Source organism: Salvelinus sp. IW2-2015, unplaced genomic scaffold, assembly GCF_002910315.2.
Source record: "Salvelinus sp. IW2-2015 unplaced genomic scaffold, ASM291031v2 Un_scaffold930, whole genome shotgun sequence".
In the NCBI taxonomy this organism is placed as follows: domain Eukaryota; kingdom Metazoa; phylum Chordata; class Actinopteri; order Salmoniformes; family Salmonidae; genus Salvelinus; species Salvelinus sp. IW2-2015.
In genome coordinates this window covers 490993-497350 of record NW_019942653.1, presented here as the reverse complement: position 1 = coordinate 497350, position 6358 = coordinate 490993, and the positions used below count along the sequence as shown (strand labels likewise).

The following is a 6358-nucleotide window of genomic DNA, read 5'->3' as shown; positions in this document are numbered from 1 at the left end:
CACCTGCTTTGCTTAAAGTCACTATGCACTGGCCCTGCTTCAACTCAAATCCAGTCAGCCATAGTGAATTTTAGTACGTTTTGTTTATAGTATTGTTGTAAGTTATTTCATATCTTTCCCATATGTATTTTTCCTTTGACAGAACGGAATGATATGTGGGGACACTTTTCAAAATAGCTTCTTTGAGTGGACGTACTGCCGCTCTGAAATTGACCAGGTCTGTGATATACAGTACTTTGACTGCCCAGCCTGTTCACCCAGCATGCTTGCAGTGTCAGTGGACGGGAAAAATAAGCTGTATCGATTAAAAAAAGGGTATGTAAAACTATTCATAATAGATCAAATAACACCGTACTCTATATCATTTAAACAATCCAAACAAGGTTTGCCTTTTCTTTGTCCGGTGTGAAAGTCTTCAAACGCAGTTGAGCTCATTTTTAGCTTAAATGTTTTGAGTTTGTAATGAAATTAATTATCAACATTGTCAAGTGTCCCACAATCAGTTACTGAGGTTGATTTGATATTTCGTATGTCATATATAATGTATTTCATGTATCCTTTTAAGGACTGATGACAAAGGATTCTTTGATGGCGTATTTATCTGCAAGGATGAGGATGTGTCTGACTTTGTGATCTGTGTCCATACAAAGACTAAACATGTACGTTTCCTGTGTATCTTCTAATCTGTGAAATGGGACTGGCCTCGGGCCATCTGACTCTCAAAGACAGACTCTTTATACACTATTCCAATAAAAACATATAATTTTGGAGAGATGGTAATCCTCTCTCTTCAAGTCCAGGGTCGTTACACCATTTCCCTCTGTTCAGAAATGCAACACACTTTACAAGTGCTTCTTTTTGACAGTCAATCTCCAACTTCTGATCTCCATTGTAGCGAACACAGGGGGTAGCTCAGCATCCTCAACTAGATTTTAGAAACTTAACCACTGTCCTGTTACCACCCCCCCCCATTTTTTTTTTCAACCTATACTCTTCTACTATTCACCTCTGTTAGTACTTATCTGGAATAAGGAGTTCTATTTTGGCTTTTATAGCAATATCAGACATGCTAACCATCCAGGCCATGGGGTGGAACAGAAGGAAGTAGAACCTGCACAGAGCATTGTCCCGAAGATACTTGAAGGTGTACTGTGTGGATCAATACATTTATTTTATAAGTGTTATATCTATGCATTTCATTTATTTTAAAACTATTTATTATTCCTTTTCTTTTTGTCATAATTCTCAGACAACAGCAAAAATTCAGGATGAGACCCAGACTCTCAACAAGTTTGAGTGATTTGGGTGTAGACGATGAGACTCTGTACAACTGGACAATACAAATAAAACAATTATCCAAATTGTAACTTTCCTGGACTGTCATCTTGACATGGTGGAGAGGCTTGCATACTCCAATGACCCTGAGAGCTAATCCTTCGAGGGTGTATTCCACTGGCAGGTGCAATCAAGCCGGACAGATGGAAGGGTAGGAGGCAGACAAAACATTCCCTGGTCCTCCAGTTTGGGGCTCACTCACCCACCACATAACAAATATTTTGTTGCAGAAACCTTCACAGGCCCTATGTTCCTCCAGGAAGTGAGTGCAACTACTCACCATTGGAGATATGGTGTTAATTTATAGATGTATTGTATTTCAGAGGAAACAGCTGAGAACATGGATGGTCCCCAGGTACTAGAGGACAATTGAAGTCCTGTTTCTTAGCATCAAACAAAGGAAACAGAACCTCTATCGTCAGACAGGTTTGTTACATTTCATGAATATTGAATTGTACACACTTCCTTTCTCTCATTTCAAAGCCATGCAAATTAACAAATAATTCCATTCTCCTTTTGTTTTGATGTCAGATGGATGCAAGAAAAGACACCCTCTGCGCAGAAAGATATTGGAAGAAAAGGCCAAATTGACAGCTGCCATAGAGGAGTACAACACCCTTGTACCAGATTCAGCAATACTATCTGCAGATGAGACCCTTTCCGCAGACCTTCATGCATGGCCTTGGGAGCTGCATGGCCTTGGGAGCTGCATGGACAAAGTATGTAGTATGTTTGTGTGTCACAATAACTATGTTTCTGTTTTTTTATCTGGGTTTGTTCAGTTGCGCAAACATAGACAGCACTGACATTAAAGTTACAAATCCACATTGCATTCTTATGAATTTACAGCTGACCTACTCACAAAGAAAATAGCCTTTGACAGGGTGATGCTCCTGAGACGGCTGAAGGAGGTGGAGTTAATTGTCCTAAAGGAAGTCAAACAGCACTGGGTAAGCCTGAAGAGGGAATCGGAGAATGTGCAAGACCTTGCTCATATGTGACACTTGACCTAAGCAGGCGAACTTTCATTAATATGTACAATTGATATTGGCACCCTGTAATTGCTATTGTATTTAAGGAATACTTCATTGTATTTACCCTACACATTACGATTGTTGGTGTTAAGCTGGCAATTGAATCAGTCGGAAGCTGGGAACAGAGGTCTCTTCTCCATGCTTCAGAGGAGAGTCAGCAGCCTCAGAAGACACCAGGACACCAGGACTGATATACAGCAAAGCTATGGGCCAAGACACCTCCCTCCTAGGAAATAACTTCATAGATGACCTCCTGGAAGAGGACCTAGATGACATCTATGACAGCGTCCACTACAGCTCTGGTGATGAGGAATCTATCACAGACTGAAGGTGTTCATTTGGGTGGGCACTGAGTGATGTCACAGATGCCTCCAGAACTGTCTTTACGCACACCTGGTCCCTATTCCCATGGATTAGTAATTGTTTAAATGTGCCCTTTGGTTTCCATTGGGCTGTCGATTATTGTTCCATTGTCCGTTGGTCGTGTGAGTACCTGTGCTGTGTTTGTTTTGGCTCTCGTGCTGCGTGCTTGTGTTTTCGGGTCTTGCCCCGTGTATGTATTTGAGGTACTCCTTGCGCTTTTGTTTGGGTTCAACCCTGTGTTTTGTAGACGTGTTTGTTTGGTCTTCGTCCCCGTGCCTTTACTCGGCACGCTGTAATTTGGGTACAATAAAATTTTAAAAAACGCATTCCTGCGCCTGTCTCCCGACCCTTTATACCAAAGGGGCAGGAAAAAATGTCATTCCATTCGTTTTGCATATGTGCTTTATCTGCCTTCCTAAGGAAAATTGTTTGAACATACATTTTATAGAAAATTAACTTTTATGTTTCTTTCTTGTTGACAATGTGGCATAGATTTGAGAAGGGCGCTCGTCTGTTACTGCTTTTGCCCGGTTACATGACCAGGTCCGATGCACCCCTTTAAATGGCCAATTTGCAGTTGCTACATCCACTTTTGGATTCTTGAAGAATATGATTTATAAATGCCTCATGAACATAGTTCAACTGCCGTACCCCATCAGAACCCAAAATGTAAGCTTTTTCTACTCCAATGTTTGTAAACAAAGTAAATGTAAACCTACACTCTATTGCATGTGTCAAACTCATTCCACGGGTGAGCCGAGTGTCTGTGGGTTTTCGCTCCTCCCTTGTACATAATTGATGAATTAAGGTCACTAATTGCTAAGGAATTCCCTCACCTAGTTGACTGGGTCTTAATTAAAAGGAAAAAAACAAAAACCAGAATACACTAGGCTCTCCATGGAATGAGATTGACACCACTGCACTATAGCTTCGAAACATGGTTTAAACTATGGTTACATGTCTTCGGCCCCATCCCTCTGCTTTTTACAGAACAATTGGCGGGGAGTACAATTTGTTGATTCACCTGGTGAATGCCGATTTAAACATTGTTAAACTGTAATGTGTGATTAGTTAAGGATAACCTTTTTTTGGTATTTATTGTCTTCAAGTCATTTGCATCCTGATGGAGCAGTGGTTCAGAGTCGATTGGTCATGGGCTTTTAAGTCAACAATTCCTTGTTATGTATGAGATGTACAAATGCTTAACTAGTATGGAGTACTTTGACCAGTTACTACTTTACTCTCACTCAAGTAATTTTCGAGAGGGATACTTTACTTGTACTTGAGTACAAGAACTGATTCTCCCATCTGCTGCAGATGAAACAGGTTAGTTGAAAAATAATGTTGCTGTGAATCTACAGGCACTCACACTTAATCATCAAAAGTATGGACACAGAATGATTGAAGTGATTATTGTAGTATTTTATTATGCTGACCCAATTATGACCCATGACATCTTTTGGGAAGATTAATGCATAGCCCTTGTGTGTTAAGCTGCAAACTTGGAGATATTCCTATTGAAATTAGGGGGGGATATGGCCGTCGGCATGTGAACGTTCTGTAGCGTTGTCTCATCCTGAACAGGCCAGTTGCAAGTGACATACTTTTAATGCTACTATTAGCAACATATGAGCATTTTCTTATTTGTTTGTATTAAAAATGGCACTTATGCAGGCAGGTCTGACATAGTGGGAGAATTGTGAAAAGGCACGTATATAAACTCAGCAAAAAAACGTCCCTTTAACAGGACCCTGTCAAAGTTAATTTGTAAAAATCCAAATAACTTCACAGATCTTCATTGTAAAGGGTTTAAACACTGTTTCCCATGCTTGTTCAATGAACCATAAACCCTTAACGAACATGTACCTGTGGAACGGTCGTTAAGACACTAACAGCTTACAGACAGTAGGCAATTAAGGTCACAGTTAGGACACCAAAGAGGCCTTTCTATTGACTCTGAAAAACACCAAAAGAAAGATGCCCAGGGTCCCTCCCAAACCCACCGTCGCTGGACCAGACAGGACTGGCAAAACGTGCTCTTCACTGATGAGTCGCTGTTTTGTCTCACCAGGGGTTATGGTCGGATTTACGTTTATTGTCGAAGGAATGAGCGTTACTGTACTCTGGAGCGGGATTTATTTGGAGGTGGAGGGTCCGTCATGGTCTGGAGCGGTGTGTCACAGCATCATTGGACTGAGCTTGTTGTCATTGCAGGCAATCTCAACACTGTGCTTTACAGGGAATACATCCTCCTCCCTCATGTGGTACCCTTCCTGCAGGCTCATCCTGACATGACCCTCCAGCATGACAATGCCACCAGCCATAGTGCTCGTTCTGTGTGTGATTTCCTGCAAGACAGGAATGTCAGTGTTCTGCCATGGCCAGCGAAGAGCCCGGATCTCAATCACATTGAGCACGTCTGGGACCTGTTGGATCGGAGGGTGAGGGCTAGGGCCATTCCCCCCAGAAATGTCCGGGAACTTGCAGGTGCCTTGGTAGAAGAGTGGGGTAACATCTCACAGCAAGAACTGGCAAATCTGGTGCAGCCCATGAGGAGGAGATGCATTGCAGTACTGACTGTTACTTTTGATTTGTTACCCCCCCCCACCCCCCCTGTTCAGGGACACATTATTCCATTTGTTAGTCACATGTTTGTGGAACTTGTTCAGTTTATGTCTCAGTTGTTGAATCTTGTTATGTTCATACAAATATTTMCACATGTTAAGTTTGCTGAAAATAAACGCAGTTGACAGTGAGAAGCTGTTTCTTTTTTTTATGAGTTTATATGTTTGGCAACCAAGTTGCATGTTGGTTATTGTACACTTACGCATGAATCCCAAAACCCTACATAAAGAAAGCACTTTAGTTAAAGAGTATAGGCTATAGAGATATTGATTTTGATTGTATGACTGGTACATTGTAAGTTTACTGGTTTTACTCAAAGTGATTAGGTTTTTAGTTTGTACATTTTTTAAAAGTCACCTAATCACCAATGAATCAGTCAACAGTTGTGCTATCAGACATAAGACAATGGAAATAGTGGGACTATTGTATATCTCTGTGTTACATAGTAAAGGAATGTAATAGATGTACATTTTGTTATTGAAGAACTGGATAAAACAAAGTACAGCTGCTGTGTTTATTATTTGAAATGCATGGAGGACTCCTGCAGTTTCACCTCCTCTGTGTGTGACATTAGATCTTCTTCTGTGGTGTTGGAGCTGCTGCTTTCACTCATTAGATCTTCTTCTGTGATGTTGGAGCTGCTGCTTTCACTCCCCCAGTCTCAGCTTTAGCTCCCTGTTCCTCCCAAAGTAAGAGGGATTTTCAGCCCTTTCTGCTGCAGTTTTTAGTGGAACTTTGAACGGTCATCAAATATTTTCTCAAATAAATACAAATATTTAATGTATAAAGCTCCCAAAATGTAATGTCCACAGTTTATGGCTACATGCTAGGAAAGGCAACAATTAGCCAGGGTGTCATAAAATGTTGATATCTGGTAAATGGGTGTTTCAACAGTGGGTAGCCTATCTGGTATTCAGTTGACTCAAGGGTTTTAAATTGCTTATTTTTTCAAATAAAATGTATTGAATTTAATCATAGTCATTCAAAAGTCATTCAAAAGT

The 6358-nt window shown here is 40.8% G+C and overlaps 1 long non-coding RNA gene across 1 annotated transcript; it reads left to right on the top strand.

Moving 5' to 3' along the window:
* Positions 1-1702: 1702 nt before the first annotated feature.
* On the top strand, positions 1703-2312 carry LOC139024058 (uncharacterized). Its single transcript, XR_011475292.1, has 3 exons — positions 1703-1761; positions 1867-2054; positions 2185-2312. It is a non-coding gene; the product is annotated as an uncharacterized lncRNA (long non-coding RNA).
* Positions 2313-6358: the final 4046 nt, after the last annotated feature.